Below are 19,572 nucleotides of genomic sequence, written 5' to 3' on the forward strand. Positions count from 1 at the left end.
AGTTTACATATACTTAGGTTGGAGTCATTAAAACTTGTTTTTCAACCACTCCGCAAATTTCTTGTTAACAAACTATAGTTTGTCGGTTAGGACATCTACTTTGTGCATGACAAGTAATTTTTCCAACAATTGTTTACAGATAGATTATTTCACTTATAATTCACTGTATCATAATTCCAGTGGGTCAGAAGTTTACATACATTAAGTTGACTGTGCCTTTAAACAGCTTGAGAAATTCCAGATGTCAATGATGTCATGGCTTTACAAACTTCTGATAGGCTAATTGACATCATTTGAGTCAATTGGAAGTGTACCTGTGGATGTATTTCAAGGCCTACCTTCAAACTCAGTGCCTCTTTGCTTGACATCATGGGAAAATCAAAAGAAATCAGCCCAAAAAAATTGTAAGTCTGGTTCATCCTTGGGAGCAATTTCCAAATGCCTGAAGGTACCACGTTCATCTGTACAGACAATAGTACTCAGTATAAACACCGTGGGACCACGTAGCTGTCATACCGCTCAGGAAGGAGACGCATTCTGTCTCTTAGAGATGAACGTACTTTGGTGCGAAAAGTGCAAATGAATCCCAGAACAWCAGCAAAGGACCTTGTGAAGATACTGGAGGAAACAGGTACAGAAGTATCTATATCCACAGTAAAACAAGTCCTATATCGACATAACCTGAAAGGTCACTCAGCAAGGAAGAAGCCACTGCTCCAAAACTGCCATAAAAAAGCCAGAATACGGTTTGCAACTGCACATGGGGACAAAGATCGTACTTTTTGGAGAAATGTCCTCTGGTCTGATGAAACAAAAATAGAACTGTTCGGCCATAATGACCATCGTTAAGTTTGGAGGAAAAAGGGGAGGCTTGCAAGCCGAAGAACAACATCCCAACCGTGAAGCATGGGGGTGGCAGCATCATGTTGTGGGGGTGCTTTGCTGCAGGAGGGACTGGTGCACTTCACAAAATAGATGGCATCATGAGGAACAAAAGTATGTGGATATATTGAAGCAACATCTCAAGACATCAGTCAGGAAGTTAAAGCTTGGTCGCAAATGAGTCTTCCAAATGGACAATGACCCCAAGCATACTTCCAAAGTTGTGGCAAAATGGCTTAAGGACAACAAAGTCAAGGTATTGGAGTGGCCATCACAAAGCCCTGACCTCAATCCCATAAAAACTTTGTGGGCAGAATTGAAAAAGCGTGTGAGAGCAAGGAGGCCTACAAACCTGACTCAGTTACACCAGCTCTCAGGAGGAATGGGACAAAATTCACCCAGCTTATTGTGTGAAGCTTGTGGAAGGCTACCCGAAACGTTTGACCCAAGTTAAACAATTTAAAGACAATGGAACCAAATACTAATTGAGTGTATGTAAACTTCTGACCCACTGGGAATGTGATGAAAGAAATAAAAGCTGAAATAAAACATTCTCTCTACTATTATTCTGACATTTCACATTCTTAAAATAAAAAAATGGCTGCCTCCCTTTCTATATGTCTTGATTAGAGGTCGATCGATTATGATTTTTCAACGCCGATACCGATTATTGGTGGACCAAAAAATCCGATGCCGATTAATCGGACATTTTTATATACACTTCTAAAAAAATAAAGGGAACACTTAAACAACACAATGTAACTCCAAGTCAATCACACTTCTGTGAAATCAAACTGTCCACTTAGGAAGCAACACTGATTGACAATAAAATTCACATGCGTTGTGCAAATGGAATAGACAAAAGGTGGAAATTATAGGCAATTAGCAAGACACCCCCAATAAAGGAATGGTTCTGCAGGTGGTGACCACAGACCACTTCTCAGTTCCTATGCTTCCTGACATCAATGCGAGCTGTGAAAAAAGGTTTGCTGTGTCTGTCAGCGTAGTGTCCAGAGCATGGAGGCACAACCAGGAGACAGGCCAGTACATCAGGAGACGTGGAGGAGGCCGTAGGAGGGCAACAACCCAGCAGCAGGACCGCTACCTCCGCCTTTGTGCAAGGAGGAGCACTACCAGAGCCCTGCAAAATGACCTCCAGCAGGCCACAAATGTGCATGTGTCAGCATATGGTCTCACAAGGGGTCTGAGGATCTCATCTCGTACCTAATGGCAGTCAGGCTACCTCTGGCGAGCACATGGAGGGCTGTGCGGCCCCACAAAGAAATGCACCCACACCATGACTGACCCTCCGCCAAACCGGTCATGCTGGAGGATGTTGCAGGCAGCAGAACGTTCTCCACGGCGTCTCCAGACTCTGTCACGTCTGTCACATTGCTGCACTGTGGCTCAGTGTGAACCTGCTTTCATCTTGTGAAGAAGCACAGGCGCCAAGTGGCGAATTTGCCAATCTTGCGTTTCTCTGGCAAATGCCAAACGTCCTGCACGGTGTTGGGCTGTAAAGCACAAAAACCCCCACCTGTGGACGTCGGGCCCTCATACCACCCTCATGGAGTCTGTTTCTGACCGTTTGAGCAGACACATGCACATTTGTGGCCTGCTGGAGGTCATTTTGCAGGGCTCTGGTAGTGCTCCTCCTTGCACAAAGGCGGAGGTAGTGGTCCTGCTGCTGGGTTGTTGCCCTCCTATGGCCTCCTCCACGTCTCCTGATGTACTGGCCTGTCTCCTGGTAGCGCCGCCATGCTCTGGACACTACACTGACAGACACAGCAAACCTTTTTGCCACAGCTCGCATTGATGTGCCATCCTGGATGAACTGCACTACCTGAGCCACTTGTGAGGGTTGTAGACTCCGTCTCATGCTACCACTAGAGTGAAAGCACCGCCAGCATTCAAAAGTGACCAAAACATCAGCCAGGAAGCATAGGAACTGAGAAGTGGTCTGTGGTCACCACCTGCAGAACCTTTCCTTTATTGGGGGTGTCTTGCTAATTGCCTATAATTTCCACCTTTTGTCTATTCCATTTGCACAACAGCATGTGAAATTTATTGTCAATCAGTGTTGCTTCCTAYGTGGACAGTTTGATTTCACAGAAGTGTGATTGACTTGGAGTTACATTGTGTTGTTTAAGTGTTCCCTTTATTTTTTTGAGCAGTGTATATTTGTAATAATGACAATTACAACAATACTGAATGAACAATGAACCCTTTTATTTTAACTTAATATAATACATAAATAAAATCTATTTAGTCTCAAATAAATAATGAAACATGTTCAATTTGTTTTAAATAATGCAAAAACACAGTGTTGGAGAAGTAAAATTGCAATATGTGCCATGTAAAAAAGCTAACGTTTAAGTTCCTTGCTCAGAACATGGGAACATATGAAAGCTGGTGGTTCAATTTTCCCAGTTCTTCAATATTCCCAGTTAAGAAGTTTTAGGTTGTAGTTATTATAGGAATTATGACGCGTCGACTATTTCTCTCTATACAATTTGTATTTCATATACCTTTGACTATTGGATGTTCTTACAGGCACTTTAGTATTGCCTGCCTAATCTCGGTAGTTGATAGGCTTGAAGTCATAAACAGTGCTGTGCTTCAAGCATTGCTAAGAGCTGCTCACAAACACAGTAAAGTGCTGTTTGAATGAATGCTTACGAGCCTGCTGCTGCCTACCACCACTCAGTCAGACTGCTCTATCAAATATCAAATCATAGACTTAATTATAATAAACACAGAAATACGAGCCTTTGGTCATTCATATGGTAAAATCCAGAAATGATCATTTTGAAAACAAAACGTTTATTCTTTCAGTGAAATACGAAACCATACCGTATTTTGTCGAATGGGTGGCAACCCTAAGTCTAAATATTGCTGTTACATTGCACAACCTTCAATGTTATGTCATAATTAAGTAAAATTCTGGCAAATTCATTTTGGTCTTTGAAGGAAGAAACACAGTTCGCAAAAAAAAAAAATACTTCTGTGTATTGATTTTAAGAAATGCCACATGCTCTGTCAAAATTGCGAGCTTCCCAAATAGGCATAGGTCTACAAGCTTGTAATTTGAAACAATCCGCAGCTATAAAAAAAAAATCTAATGGTTCTCAATTCCTCAATTCCTGTAGCTAAGTCATGCTTTATTTGATTTATTTCTGTATAGTGAATTTATTTATTTCAATTTACTTCCCTAGCATATTCGCCGGGCCGACTATGAAATACTTCCTCATATGCCACTCTCCTGTTCTATTGGTTTTTATATCAACTTTCTTTTGCTGTCCATAAACAAAGACAATCTTAGTCATATTAGCAACCCATCCTAGTTGTTGCATCTTTAGATTCCACCTCATTCTACGTTTCTAACTGATATTTTAATATCTGTTACATATGGAACCGCTCTCATCAGGTGCACTGTTTAACATTTTGGTAAATGTTTGAAAATGACGATTTATTGGCTGCTTCATTACAGGAGTTGCATGTTCTGTTAAGATGAATTACCATAATCTAAATCTGATTTCTTTCATTCTGAGAACCGTGGGTGGGTGCCCTAATGGGTAACATAAGGGTTCGGTAAATTTCTCAAATGGCCGGTAAATTAAAATCMTCCCGGTCACGTTGTCCACCACCACATTTTACTAACAGAAACCCTGATTAGACCACACTCCCCAAATATGCTAATTTACTGGTCCCCAGCAAAAACACAACGAAGGCTGATCAATAGCGAAAGCACAACAAAGGCTGGTCACCGGCGAAAACACAACGAAGGCTGGTCTTTGCTGAAACATTTATATCAGCATATAGGGCCTAGTCAGTAGGCATACAGTCCCAATGTCGTCCTCTTACCTGTCTTGATGCCGTGTGTAAACTCGGAGCAGCCTGTGGAGAAAGTGCACCCCCTGCTGTTGACCGGCTGCATGGCTCTGTAGGTGTAGCCGCTGACACGGCAGGCCTTGCTGTAGTAGGGCGAGCCCACTGAGCCACAGAAAGCAGGGTGGGCCAGTGTCGAGGCATGGGACACCGGAGGACCCAGCAGCTTGGACCCAGACACCCTGCCGGGACACATTGTCGAGGGGCCAAAGTTCAGAGGTCGCGAGCTGAGGGTGGTCGACGGAGCTCCGGGGTGTGCGATGTGGACGTAGTAGCTGGAGAAGCAGGCGGGGTCGGCGGTGCAGAGGCAGGGGTGGGGGCTGAGGGTCAGGGCTGCGTGGGAGTGGGGGTGGGCCACGGACGGCGATGTCACCAGGCACTCCCGCTTCATAGGGGTCATTGCAGAGTTTAAAGGTTGTTCTTCTGAGTCAGCATAGGCCTTCTGACCCAGGAACAATGCTAGGCGGTGGCAGTACTCCACAGAGCCCTCTGGGGGGCAGCAGTAGTACGGGCTCAGCTCTGCCTCAACCTGCTCCTCTTTGACGACAGGCTTCAGCGGGTAGGCTAGCATGCTGCGCGACTGGTAGCCTGGTTTGGTTAGCCGGTGGGTGCAACCTCCAGTCTCCCACTCCACTTTTGCCTCAAAGTTGGACTTCTTGCAGGCTGAACAGCCTCCCTGTTCTGGAATCAACTTCCTTCCCTTCTGCTTAGGCTGGCGGCCGCACTGTTTAAGATTCAGTCGCGGTTGCTTCTGCTTCACATCAACTGATGCGGCGCTCGTGGTCTTGCAGTCGGTCGTCGTAGTCGATGTTGGTTTCACTCGCTGTTTGCTAGTTGCGGAGGTGCTCGTTAACTTRAGCAGCGCGGCAGCGTTGAGTCCGGCTAGCCGTCGAGGAGCAGGGGTGTGTAACATCTGTAGAGTCATCATCGCAGTCTCTTTCTTCTCTCCTCTATCTGGTTTGGTCAGTTTCTTGGAGACTTTCTTGGCCTTTTTGGAGCGTCGGCACAGTTCAGGCTTGTGCAATATGGAGGCCTTGCTGCTGCTGGCTCTTTGAGCTTTAGGACCTCTGGCCACCCCGCCCCTAGCTGGATCTGTCCCCAGGGTTGACTCACCGCTGGAGGGCTCCTCCTGCTGTCTCCTGGCCTGTTTGCCAGCCGACCTGGTCTCGTTGGGTCTCTCCAACAGTAGACTGTTCACCGCCTCAGCGTTGAGAGAAGCTAGCCGTCGCTTACGCGGCTCTGGAAACGGCGACTCCTGCACATCACTGGTGGTTTTGGATATCATTTTGGGAATCATCTTCTTCGCCAGGAGTTTCCCCTTGGCTTTGCCTTTTCCTTTGCTCAGTTTATTGATCCGGGATTCAGGCTTAACCAGCGGTTGGGTAGGCAAATCATTCCCCCTCTCATTGGTGTCCTCCTGCTCCCGGATGTCCTCCTCCAACCGGGTGAGTAAAACGTGACAGCTAAGTCCCTCTTCCTCCGAAGACCCTCCCCTTCCTCGTAAGGGATATGATTTCCTGCCCCGCCTCCTATTCCGTTCCGGCGTCTTCTCCCTCATCTCTTTAACCCCTCCCCTTCCTCGCTTGGTCCTACGCTTCTTCAAGGTCCTGCCGAATCGCAGCGTGCGCTCAAGCCAGGCCCCACCCATGATCTCACCATGTGGCCTATGGGGGCAGTGTTCCCGCCTCCCTGTGCTGCGGCTCTGGCTGAGGGAACCTTCGTTCCGAGCGTGGATCATCACATGCTGCACCACTGGGCCTGGGGAGGAGAGACAAATGGTTAGTGTCACTCCTATAAAACAGGATCGTGGGTCGTATTCATTAGCCACCAAGCGGAAGAAAACGGACTGAAACAGGGAGGGATTACCTGAAGTTGTCCAATAAGAAACACTTCTTTCTTTTCTTATTTCTCATAGTTTTTGTTTTGCTACAGTGAATACAACCCTAGTACCTTTTCAATCCCTAGCCTATCGCCTAATCCCTTCCACGTATATACGTACATACCCCTTCAGGTTTCACTAATACAATTTTGATCTCTAGTCCCTTATCCTAACCCTTCTACCCATTTGAAAAGACTGGACAGATGAAAACTCCACTTATGGAGCAAAGAGTCTTGGAGGGCTAGATGGAACATCATTATACTGCTTACTCATACTCTCCTATCCATTTCTTACAGTTCCGTAAACATTGAAGTGGTAGGGGCTCCTAGGGAAAGAGCTTAGGGTCCGAAATAAAACCAGGCCAACAGGAGCTGCATACCACAGAATACCGCAGACCATCTTATCCATATTCACAACAAACAAAAATCCCCGGAGAGAGAACTGTGCATTCAAACGTGCCTAAAATCCAGTCTACCATCGTATCCATTAGGGATACCTACCTACCTTAATTCAAAGTCAAACATATGTCTTAATCAATAGTTTGGTAGAATCAGGATTCTTTTTTTTTGTCACAGAAAAACACTCTAAAAGTGACGAATGTGCCTTATGAAGAATCCAAAACAGCCATTACACGAGATATGATTCTCAACATCCAACAGTAGGCCTATTGATGGTTGTTGGCGATGCCCTACATGTTCGGGATTTTGTATTAAAGCTGAAAAAAGCTACTCATTATGTCCACATTATGAACAATAAAATGAAATACCCTATACACTCACATGTATACTTTTTTCAATAAATCATGGAAAATAGAGAGGTGTGCGACTAAATATTGCCGTTATCTATTTCATTGATCCGCAGGCCGCCAGATGTCAATCCCCTGTGCTAAACAATAAAAAATAAGGAACAAAAAAAGGAATGCTGAAAAACTGAAGTGCATGCCAACGCAATCAAAACAAATGCAAAATAGTCAAAACAGGATTCCTTCCTTATGAGATCATGTGAGAGGTCAGGAATTCCATCTGCACAGGGACAATGTTCTGACACCTTTTGGCATTCTAAACAGACAATCTCATTTATCAGACATTCTAATCCATCAGACATTCTATACTGAACAAAAAAATTAAACGCAACATGTTAACTGTTGGTCCAATTTTTCATGAGCTGAAATAAAAGTTCCCAGAAATGTTCCGTATGCACAAAAAGCTTCATTCTCTCAAATTTTGTGCACAAATTTGTTAACCTCCCTGTTAGTGAGCATTTCTCTTTTGCCAAGATAATCCATCCACCTGACAGGTGTGGCATATCAAGAAGCTGATTAAACAGCATGATCATTACACAGGTGCGAGTTGTGCTGTGGACGATGAAAGTCCAATCTAAAATGTGAAGTTTTGTCACACAACAAAATGTCACAGATGTCTAAAGTTTTGAGGGAGTGTGCAATTTGCATGCTGACGGCAGGAATCATTAACAGAGCTGATCATTTAATGTTCATTTCTCGAGCATAAGCCGCCTCCAACGTCGTTTTAGAGAATTTGGCGGTACATACAACCGGCCTCACAACCGTTTGTGTGGAAAAACGTATCCCGATTACCTGGGCCTGGCTCCCAGAGGGTGGACTTGGGACCCAAGTGGGTGGGCCTATGCCCTCCCAGGCCCACCCATGGCTGCTCCCCTGCCCAGTCATGTGAAATCCATAGATTAGGGCCTAATGAAGTTATTTTAATTGACCGATTTCCTTCTATGAACTGTAACTCAGCAAAATCTTTGAAATGGTTGTATGTTGTGTTTATATTTTTGTTCGGTATATTTCAGCAAACATTCTACATACAGCAATCATTCTAAATCAGCAGAAACCCAATTAGACAACATGACATAATGTTTGTATCACGTAATTGTTACATGAATGTAGAGCCCACTGGCAAACAAGTTACAAAACAACCATGTCCTGTGTAGCCTAGTCTACAGGCTATTAACACAGACACATAATAAACGTATCTAGCTACTGTATCTTGCCTACCATGTCTCTGTGCAAGCTACTCCACGTTTCGACAAATGCAAATAAACACTATTATTTCAATGACCAGGCATTAACCTATGTAATTACACCTTAACACTGTGTGAAATATGGGGGCAATGAGGGACCAACAACTTGCCCAAAATACCCCCGTACAGGGTAAGGTGTTTTGAACACTTTCTATGCCCGAATTAAAAATATAAAACACGAGGCGTCGGCTTGTTTGTCGTTAAATGGTCTTCAGGTAGTCTACAGTCCATCTAAATCGATTCAACCACTAAATGTAACACCTGAGCTTCGCCCTGGTAAGCCATTTAACTTGATCAAACATACCAAACGTCCGATAGCCTACTTGAGGACATCGGGGCCGACATACAGTAGACAGGCTGCGCCTCGCTCGCTTGAAGTCTGTGAGTAGCCTGCCATCCGAAGTAACTGCTTTATCTATGGGGCTATGGGCGACCCGAACACACATCGCGGCCAAAATAAGACTGCCACAAACACATATTCCATGCCATTTATGAAAATAATATCGAAATAATTAGATTTTCTAACACTATTTAGTATGAAACCCATGGATATCGCATGCTAGCAAGCTACAGCTATCGATTCTGCAAGGCAGAAGCGAAAATAGGTTCTGCACTCCTTTTTGGACGGGCTCGGAACGCAACTTCAACACTCGGCACTCGAAAAACGTTACGGAAGAAATATTTAGAGATATTAACTTACACACTCCGTCATACTGTGCCTGGAGATGCGTCGAAATAGTTATGGACTGGTGTGATGGCTGAACTGATCTCCGTACTGGGGGAGAGCAGGGGAGTAGAGAGAAAGCGAGAGAGAGAGAGGACGGTGGCTGCCTGAGCGATGTGCTTTGCTCTTCCTGGTTCGGCTTCACCGATTTGCAGAAAACTTAATCTTAACCATTTGCTATGCAGACAAGCCTCGCTGACATCCAGTCTTCCAATGGCGAAAACGCCAGGCTGTTTATTTGAAGAATAAAACCAAAATATTTGTAGAATTTGCGTCCCCTTGCGAAGTGGCTCGAATTACTTGGTTCAACTCGATTAATGCACGGGCTATGGAGCGATGTTGCCCCCCTCAACGCCAGCCTCACCCTGTCATTATGTCGTGACCAGACCCAACCCAGACCACATCCAGTAAACCCACAGTCCGTGTTTTCACACATCGCCTGGTGTGTACAGATATCACAACAACATTGTAATGTACACACAAGAATGTAAAGCATGCGGGGGAACAACACCAGTTCATTCCCATTCCCTGTGGTTGAATAATTACAGTTCATTCCCATTCCCTGTGGTTGAATAATTACAGTTCATTCCCATTCCCTGTGGTTGAATAAAATGACCATTATTTTCAGGTCACAGTCCATAATGTTATTAGCCTAATGTATTTAGTGTTATCATAATGTTATTAGCCTAATATATATTTTTGCGCTCCAAAAGTTGTAATTGGATATGGAAAGAATTCTAATTTCAGTCAATCTATTACAAAAAACTCCAACACTTTATAGCTAGGGTCCAAATGATTGGCCCTATTGGCCAGGCATATAGGCTGCTTCATGTGCATTACCCCTAATAGGCCTGTTTAGTCTGTTTTATTTTTATTTATTGCTTTATTACATGATCTTTTGCTTTATTGTGCCTAAAAGCACTCACGGCCCAGTCCTGTTGCAGAGGAATTAGCATAATCCAGCACAACAATAATATGCGGGCCTCCACGCCACGTGTGATAACGGGCAAATTATGACAACAAATTATAAAGATCCAAACACTGAGCACACTCGGGGTTTTGGTTTTGTGCAGGTGTCAGGTGTTTACAATAATGCTTAGGCAGCGATTCTCAATAGTCCTGAGTGGCTTCATTCCTCTCCTTGTCTCATTTCCTTCAACTGCACAGATATGAACTGGACACCTTAAATAAAATCCTCAGGGTATCCACCGTTGCTTTTCCTTGCTATGTGTTTTCAGATCTGCGCAGATGAAGGAGCTGAGGAAGCTCCTTTAGACTATCGAAATTAAGGAGAGAAGACAAGGAGAGGAAGCTGTTGTAGACTATTCTACATATATTATTCTATTTATAGACCCTATACTGTTTTACCACCCCCACGCCTTGCATGAAGGTGAACATTTGTGATTTCATGGCCAAGACATCTGACCAACCGTCGCTATTTCTGATGTTGCCTATGTTTCCAGAATATCCCCATTGAACCCAAGGTAATCTTTTTTTTATTTTTTTTATATCTAGATGAATATATGTCCCTACAAGTTCAACATTTCAGTCCTACATTTGGTTGAGGAAATGGACCTGGGCTGCAAACTGAACAGGACGTGAACAGGACGTTAAGGGACAATATCAGACGACTTGAAGCATTCCGCTAAGACAACTGACATTTCCTCTGGTTTGCCAATAGACAGAGCCATCTTCACTCCTTGAATAATGTAAAATCAAATATATTGGCTGTGTACACAGTCTAGCAGATGTTATAGGGGGTGCCCCGAAATTCTTAGGATATATGTTACTATAGCGTCTAACAATGCTGTAAAATGTCAAACAAGTACATAAATATTCAAAAAATAAAATAAACTAGAAATCAAGAAATGTCGGGACGACCGTCAGCGCCATCTCAGACAATCCATTTAAGACATTTGTAACCTCTATAGGTTAAACTTTTCACTGTATGACACAGCAACCATACAGTGGAGAAGATGAACGTGCAAGTGTTTCGTAATAACAAGTTAATAAGCAGTTGACACAGCTAATCATGACTGACAGTTTTCAATATTTAATTCATGACATCATTATGCAGGCCTCTATGACTGAGGGTACAAGCAGTAGTCAACTCCTGAAAAGAGCAGTGCACTTCAGATAGGCTAAGTGCATTACCGTTTTTCTTAGGGATATAAGGCCTAACGATTCACCGCATCAGTCCCAGATTCAAATGTTTAAGATAAAAGCGCATCGGTCCTCGGACCTCAAATCGATCCAAATGWAGCATGCATCGGTCAGAAAATATATTCAAAAGTTACGAATCACCAGTTCACATTTTTTTGTTGTTGTTGCTCATGTTACATTCACTCTACCTTCCGAAAAAAAAACTCATATTTTGTGACAACTGATGCGTCTTCTCCTTCAGTGTCGAACTGCATGTAATTGTATTGACAAGTCACTGATCTACAACTTGCCGAACAACCCAGTGCAATATCAGTAGCGTAGTCAAACTATGCGCTGTGCTCAGTTTCCCGGACCTTTCAGCATTCAAAAGCTAAAATGGCTTCCATGATATTACGCTTTATTAGGCGATTGACAACCTATGTAAATTGCTAGGTTATTGTTATCTAAGCCCTGTTAAAAAATGTGTTTTACCGGAATAAAAGTAAGCTACAGGAGAACTCATCTGACTATACCTGCTGAATGGGGCTTACAATAGAATTTATTTGGATTGTTCAAGTTCACCATCAGCAATACATTTCGTAGTTTTGCTTTAAACAATCAGTGTATATGGTAATTTTTTAGATATATAGGGTAAGGTTGATAATTTCACAAGGAGGACAGCAATCACTTTTGCGAGGCACACTGTGTGGCAGAAGCCAGAGAGGAAAAGATCACTCTGTAAAAACTTCCAAATGGTCAAAACCATTCAATTTTGAGATGGGGGTGAAACGCAAAAGCTGCGCAAAAGCTAATTTATAAATGATAAATAAATACATTATACATATTGATACACCTGAATTCTAACCTTGTATACCACACTCTTAACCCTTTACACGTGTGGGAACTGGCCTATATGGATAGGGCTAAATTGAAATGTTTCTTACGGAAGAAATATGAAAAGTAGATGCATGGTAGCATTTGAAAGGGAACAGTTTGGAGATTATGGAAAAATGATCCGACCAAAAGGTGGGGACACAACAGTTCACCTGACACAAGACTGAATCCAAATTTACACAGTTGATTTTATGTGCATTTTACATTTACTGTACTTTTCGCCGCATTTGGTTGATAACGAAATCTGAAAAAACTCAACACATTAAGTAACARGATAAGAATATTCCTGGAAAATGTGGGGTAGGTGCAACATAAGACAAAAAAATGACAAGGCTTTGAGTGAGAGGACTAACTGGTGTCTCCAAGTGGCCACACACCTCTCCAAAGGGTGCACAGTTCCTAAGTAATTTCAATGCATTTTTATGACTCAGAGAAGAGTAAAAAAATAAAAAAATAACTTTTAGAGTTGATCTCTCCTAGCGGTGCCTTTGAGGAACTAGAGCAAGCACACTTGTAGTTTTGGTTGGAACACAGCCCTGCATCCCCGCCATCACACAATTACTGTTGTTTACGCAATCCAAAGAAGGTCCATTATAAACCACAATCTGGGTCAGGAGGGCATCATTTGAAAGCTTGTTCTATTGCCAACATGACTAGCTAAGTTATACAATACGATATTAAAGTGTCAGGCTTTCACAATGCAAMTCAGAGAAACAGATCGTCATRTGGGTGCGCATAGAKAGGAGTCATGCGTGCATTCAGGTGCGTGTGTGCTGCGGCAAATTTTATTCACAACAGAAAAACATAGGCTCATTCTGTTCAGAACAACTCAGGGTATGAAGCCAACAAAGGTTTTTTATCGTGCAAGAGTTCTCCAAGGAACCTTTTTCAGTGCAGGTTTAGTACCAWAGTACTCAATGCAATCACGATCCTTGATACCAAGGCAACAAAAAAGAAGGCATACTAGCCAAAGTCACAGAATGGCACGTCATCCAGACAGATCAACTCAGATACTGCCCTGTTCAATCGTTGGGCATATTTTGAGTTCAATATCATTACATTTGCATTTTTTGATGTACAATTTCTTTCCAAAGACAGCCATGTATACATGAATGAATCAATTACACATTTTTTTTTACCAATCTAACATAAAAGGTCATCATTTACCATTCAAATAATCTCTATTGGTAAACTGAGTAAATCAATATGTAGCCTAGGCCTATCCACAATACAGGTGAATGCATATTCAATAGGTGTGTGCATGCATTGAGTTATTAAACTTGTTTTGTCTGATTTCACGGGGCTACAATCTGTTTCCCTTCCATTTGGGACTTATTGTATCGTACTGATCAACTACATTTGAACAGAAGTAGCCTATTTTATAAAAATGTGCATGGTCTCTTTAAAGAACTGCACTTCCTGATTTTGCCTCCCCCCCAAAAATTGCGTTGCTCCTCAAGAAATGCTGCCGGCCATGACAGAGGCCAAACATGGGTTGGGTTGGCTTGGGGGTGCGGTTTGATGTGGGTGTTTCTTGGGTGTGACCTTGACACACCCATCTGTCAGAACCTTGCCTGCAGCCGTTTCCCCCCCACTCAATCACAACAAACACACCTCCTGCAGGTTGAGTTCAATAACTACAGGCAGATGTATGGTGAGGTGCCAGAGGAAGTTTTGKATAGGTCAGTAGCCTACAGKGTATGAGAAGCATTCCTGACATAGATAATGTAAACTAAGTGTTTGGACAAATTTCAAATGTAGTAGCAGGTTCATGTAGAAGAAACAACCTTTTACATAATACCATACAAGCAGTGTTTTGCTAATATAACAATGTTAACATTTCATCTTTCATTGTCATTCCCAGTTGATACGGAAACTGTGCCTATCAGAATTTTGTCTGGTGGTAATGGGGCTACCTTGGCAAACAMGTCAGAGTGATCATACCTTCCTGTGTGGTGTCCTGTATACCACAGGAGTTCCCTGATCCTGGCGCAGAATACACAGGGCTTCTCCCTCCCTCCTAACTAATACCAATCAATTCAATAATAGAAAAAGACAATACAAGTAAAAGTTGTCTAGTAAAACTGTAATGCCAAGTCTCTCTCCATTCAGAGACATCAGTATCAAGCCCATCTGTCAGTCATCACATCATCTTGCAATTCTCCTTGTGCTGTCTCCATAAAATGTTTCTGTGAACACATTTTTTTATTTAACTATGCAAGTCAGTTAAGAATTTTTTTTTTTTTACAATGACGGCCTACCAAAAGTCCTCCTGCGGGGACGGGGACACGGGATTTAAAAAATAAAATATAAATATAGGACAAAACACATCACAACACTAAATAATGAGAGACCTAAGACAACAACATAGCAAGGCAACAACACATGACAACACAGCATGGTAGCAACACAACATAACAACATGGTAGCAGCACAAACATGATACAAACATTATTGGGCACAGTCAACAGCACTAYGGTCAAGAAGGGAGTGACAACAATACATCACACAAAGCAGCCACAACTGTCAGTAAGAGTGTCCACATAATCACTGCTATATTACCAATGGCAGTTAGGATAGGTAAWATCTGACACACAAACAGGTACTATGTTCAAGTTTGAACAGGTCAGACTAAACCTACGTAATTTTGTTCACCCCATTGACGACCGTTGGTGAGCAGGCAAGAGGTGAGTTCTTTGCCAGAGCCCCAGAGCCTCAAAGCTGTTGCCAATGACAGGTGAAGGTTGCTGGCCGGATACTTGCCAACATGTGGCTGATTGTTCCATTCATAGGAATGCTCACAGCGAGGGTGTCTGCATGATGTTGATGAGGGCCCCCTTGTTGGTCTTCTCTATGCTGCATGTTCGGCTGCAAACTGGACATCTCTCGAACAACTACAGCAGGCAATCTTATGAGGTAGTTTTGACTGGGAGTGCCTGTGACAGGGTGATATAATACACAGCCAAGTAGTAAATAGCATTTTATTCTAAAGAATGGTCAAGCCGGGTATTTTTTAATACAACTTCCCACAACACACAATACCTGTCATTGTTGATGACGCTGTATGTGTCATCAGGGCAGTAACTCAGATCACTATCAGAGGCCTCATGATGGCGTGTCCTTTTCATAGGAGTCCAGGGAGACTCTAGCAACAACCGATTAGGTGTCACAAGGGTACTTGAGTCGCATGACACACTTTTATTCAGAGGTCTTGCCTGACAAGCTGTGAAAATAGCAAGTGAACAATGAAATAAATTATTTTGGAGGTTGCGTAACCATTACTAAGAATAGTAAAGCCCCCTTTACTGGCTCAAATAGCTGTCCAATAACCCTGTTACCAACCCTTCGCAAAGTTTTAGAAAAAATTYTGTTTGACCAGATACAATGTTATTTTACAGTAAACAAATAGACAACAGACTTTCAGCAAGCTTATYGGGAAAGACATTCAACAAGCACAGCACTTACACAAACTACTGATGATTGGCTGAGAGAAATTGATGACAAAAATATTGTGGGGGCTGTTTTGTTAGACTTCAGTGTAGCTTTTGACATTATCAATCATAGTCTGCTGCTGTAAAAACTTYTGTTATGGCTTTACATCCCGTGCTATATTCTGGATAAAGAGTTACCTGTCTAACAACACAGAGGGTGTTGTTTAATGGAAGCCTCTCCAACATAATCAGGAATTCCCCAGGGCAGCTGTCTAGGCCCCTTACTTTTTTCAATCRTTACTAACGACATGCCACTGGCTTTAAGTAAAGCCATTGTGTCTATGTATGCGGATGACACAACACTATAAACGTCAGCTACTACAGTGACTGAAATGAGCGACTGCAACACMTAAGAGCAGCAGTTAGTTTCAGAATGGGTGGCAAGTAATAAGTTAGTCCTAAATATTTATMAAACTAAAAGCATTGCATTTGGTACAAACCATTCACTAAACCCTAAACCTCAACTAAATCTTGCAATAAARAATGTGGAAATTGAGCAAAGGTGACTAAACTGCTTGGAGTAACCKTGGATTGTAAACMGTCATGGTCAAAACATATTGATACAACAGTAGCTAAGATGGGGAGAAGTCTGTCCCTAATAAAGCTCGGCTCTACCTTAACAGCACTATCAACAAGGCAGGTCCTATAGGCTCTAGTTTGGTCGCACCTGGACTACTGTTCGGGATGCACGGGATGTAAAGCCATAACACAAGTTTTCTAGGTTAGACTACTGCAATGCTCTACTTTCCGGCTACCCTGATAAAGCACTAAATAAACTTCAGTTAGTGCTAAATACGGCTGCTAGAATCCTGACTACAACCAAAAAAATTGATCATATTACTCCAGTGCCTAGCCTTCCTACACTGGCTTCCTGTTAAGGCAAGGGCTGATTTCAAGGTTTTACTGCTAACCTACAAAGCATTACCTGGGCTTGCTCCTACCTATCTTTCCGAMTTGGTCCTGCCGTACATACCTACACGTACGCTACGGTCACAAGAACGCATGGGCTCCTAATTGTCCCTAGAATTTCAAGCAAACAGCTGGAGGCAGGGCTTTCTCCTTTAGATCTCCATTTTTATGGAATGGTCTGCCTATCCATGTGAGAGACGCAGACTCGGTCTAACACTTTAAGTCTTTATTGAAGACTCATCTCTTCAGTAGGTCCCATGATTGAGTGTAGTCTGGCCCAGGAGTGTGAAGGTGAACGGAAAGGCTCTGGAGCAACGAACCGCCCTTGCTGTCTCTGCCTGGCCGGTTCCCCTCTCTCCACTGGGATTCTCTGCCTCTAACCCTATTATGGGGGCTGAGTCACTGGCTTACTGGTGCTCTTCCATGCCGTCCCTAGGAGGGGTGCGTCACTTGAGTGGGTTGAGTCACTGACGTGATCTTCCTGTCTGGGTTGGCGCCCCCCTTGGGTTGTGCCGTGGCGGAGATCTTTGTGGGCTATACTCGGCATTGTCTCAGGATGGTAAGTTGGTGGTTGAAGTTATCCCTCTAGTGGTGTGGGGGCTGTGCTTTGGCAAAGTGGGTGGGGTTATATCCTTCCTGTTTGGACCTGTCCGGGGGTATCATCGGATGGGCCACAGTGTCTCCTGACCCCTCCTGTCTCAGCCTCCAGTATTTTGCTGCAGTAGTTAATGTGTCGGAGGCTAGGGTCAGTTTGTTATATACCTGGAGTACTTCTCCTGTCTTATCCGGTGTCCTGTATGCTCTCTCTAATTCTCTCTTTCTTTCTCTCTCTCAGAGGACTGAGCCCTAGGACCATGCCTCAGGACTACCTGGCATGATGACTCCTGGTTCATCCTTGGGAGCAATTTCCAAACGCCTGAAGTACCACATTCATCTGTACAAACAATAGTACGCAAGTATAACACCACAGGACCACGCAGCCGTCATACCGCTCAGGAAGGAGACTCATTCTGTCTCTTAGAGATGAACGTACTTGGGTGCGAAAAGTGCAAATCAATCCCAGAACAGCAGCAAAGGACCTTGTGAAGATGCTGGAGGAAACAGGTACAAAAGTATCTATATCCACAGTAAACAAGTCCTATAGCGACATAACCTGAAAGGCCGCTCAGCAAGGAAGAAACCACTGCTTCAAAACCGCCATAAAAAAGCCAGACTACGGTTTGCAACTGCAAATGGGGACAAAGATCATACTTTTTGGAGAAATGTCCTCTGGTCTGATGAAACAAAAATAGAACTGTTTGGCCATAATGACCTTCATTATGTTTGGAGAAAAAAGGGGGAGGCTTGCAAGCCAAGAACACCATCCCAACCGTGAAGCACGGGGTGGCTGCATCATGTTGTGGGGGTGCTTGCTGCAGGAGGGACTGGTGCACTTCACAAAATAGAAGGCATCATGAAGAAGGACAATGTGGATATATCGAAGCAACATCTCAAGACATCAGTCAGGAAGTTAAAGCTTGGTCGCAAATGGGTCTTCCAATGGACAATGACGCCAAGCATACTTCCAAAAGTTGTGGCAAAATGGCTTAAGGACAACAAAGTCAAGGTATTGGAGTGGCCATCACAAAGCCCTGACCTCATCCTATAGAAAACTTGTGGGCAAAACTAAAAAAGCGTGTGCGAGCAAGGAGGCCTACAAACCTGACTCAGTTACACCAGCTCTGTCAGGAGGAATGGGACAAAATTCACCCAACTTATTGTGGGAAGCTTGTGGAAGGCTACCCAAAACGTTTGACCCAAGTTAAACAATTTAAGCAATGCTACCAAATACTAATTGAGTGGATCTAAACTTCTGACCCACTGGGACTGTGATGAAAGAAATAAAAGCTGAAATAAATCATTCTCTCTACTATTATTCTGACATTTCACATTCTTAAAATAAAGTGGTGATCCTAYCTGACCTAAGACAGGGAKTTTTTACAAGGATTAAATGTCAGGAATTGTGGAAAAACMGAGTTTAAATGTATTTGGCTAAGGTATGTATGTAAACTTCCGACTTCAACTGTATGTGGTGGTAGAGTAGGGGCCTGAGGGCACTCAGTGTGTRGTGAAATCGTATTGTAATGTTTTTAATATTGTATAACTGACTTAGTCTTCCTGGGGTCTGGGGAAATGATCTGCTGCCTTGGCAGCAGTTAATMGGTATCCATAACAAATATAAATTGCAATCACATTGCTGGACATGTTATGATACCCACCTTTGCGCCTTCTGGTAGGTCACCGGCATCCATTCATGACCAGGGGTTCAGTCTTGCACCCAACTGTGCAATTTGTCTAACAGAAAAACAGGGTCAACGATTATCATCATCCCTCAATTATAAACATAGCTCAAGAAATACCAATCTCATTTGGAAGCTAATTCTATGCTTTACACATGTTAATTGGATTAGATTCAGGCCGGTGAGGCCGCTACACTATGCAACCAACTGTGACATGTTTTGCTATGGCCCTGGGTTGGTTTGAGTTTGTTGCTGCTAGTTCATACGCTGTTGTAGTCTGACATGAGTTAGCCAGTACCACTATAGCTGCATTAAAAAAAAGTTCATCTAAATTACACTAACTTAGACTGGCATGGAAATACAGTGACATTGCTAAAGTAAATAATTAGAAGGAAACAACGTTGCCATATTATGTTGTCAAATGTACTTTATTAGAGA

The 19,572-nt window shown here is 43.1% G+C and overlaps 1 long non-coding RNA gene and 1 pseudogene across 2 annotated transcripts in view; both read right to left on the reverse strand.

Moving 5' to 3' along the window:
- Positions 1–9,552, reverse strand: part of LOC112067867 (bromo adjacent homology domain-containing 1 protein-like) — a 30,502-nt pseudogene extending 20,950 nt beyond the window's left edge.
- Positions 9,553–12,681: 3,129 nt separating this feature from the next.
- Positions 12,682–19,572, reverse strand: part of LOC111954465 (uncharacterized) — a 12,107-nt gene continuing 5,216 nt past the window's right edge. The window contains exons 1-3 of one of the 2 annotated variants that reach the window (XR_011474367.1): positions 19,114–19,555; positions 15,498–15,678; positions 12,682–15,391 (exon numbers count right to left, since the gene is read on the reverse strand). This is a non-coding gene — a long non-coding RNA (uncharacterized lncRNA). Of the gene's footprint in view, positions 15,679–19,113; positions 19,556–19,572 lie in introns of those variants that run through there. The other variant, XR_002875978.2, reaches the window with a different exon arrangement.

Source organism: Salvelinus sp. IW2-2015, linkage group LG28 (assembly GCF_002910315.2).
Source record: "Salvelinus sp. IW2-2015 linkage group LG28, ASM291031v2, whole genome shotgun sequence".
NCBI classification, from domain to species: Eukaryota; Metazoa; Chordata; class Actinopteri; order Salmoniformes; family Salmonidae; genus Salvelinus; species Salvelinus sp. IW2-2015.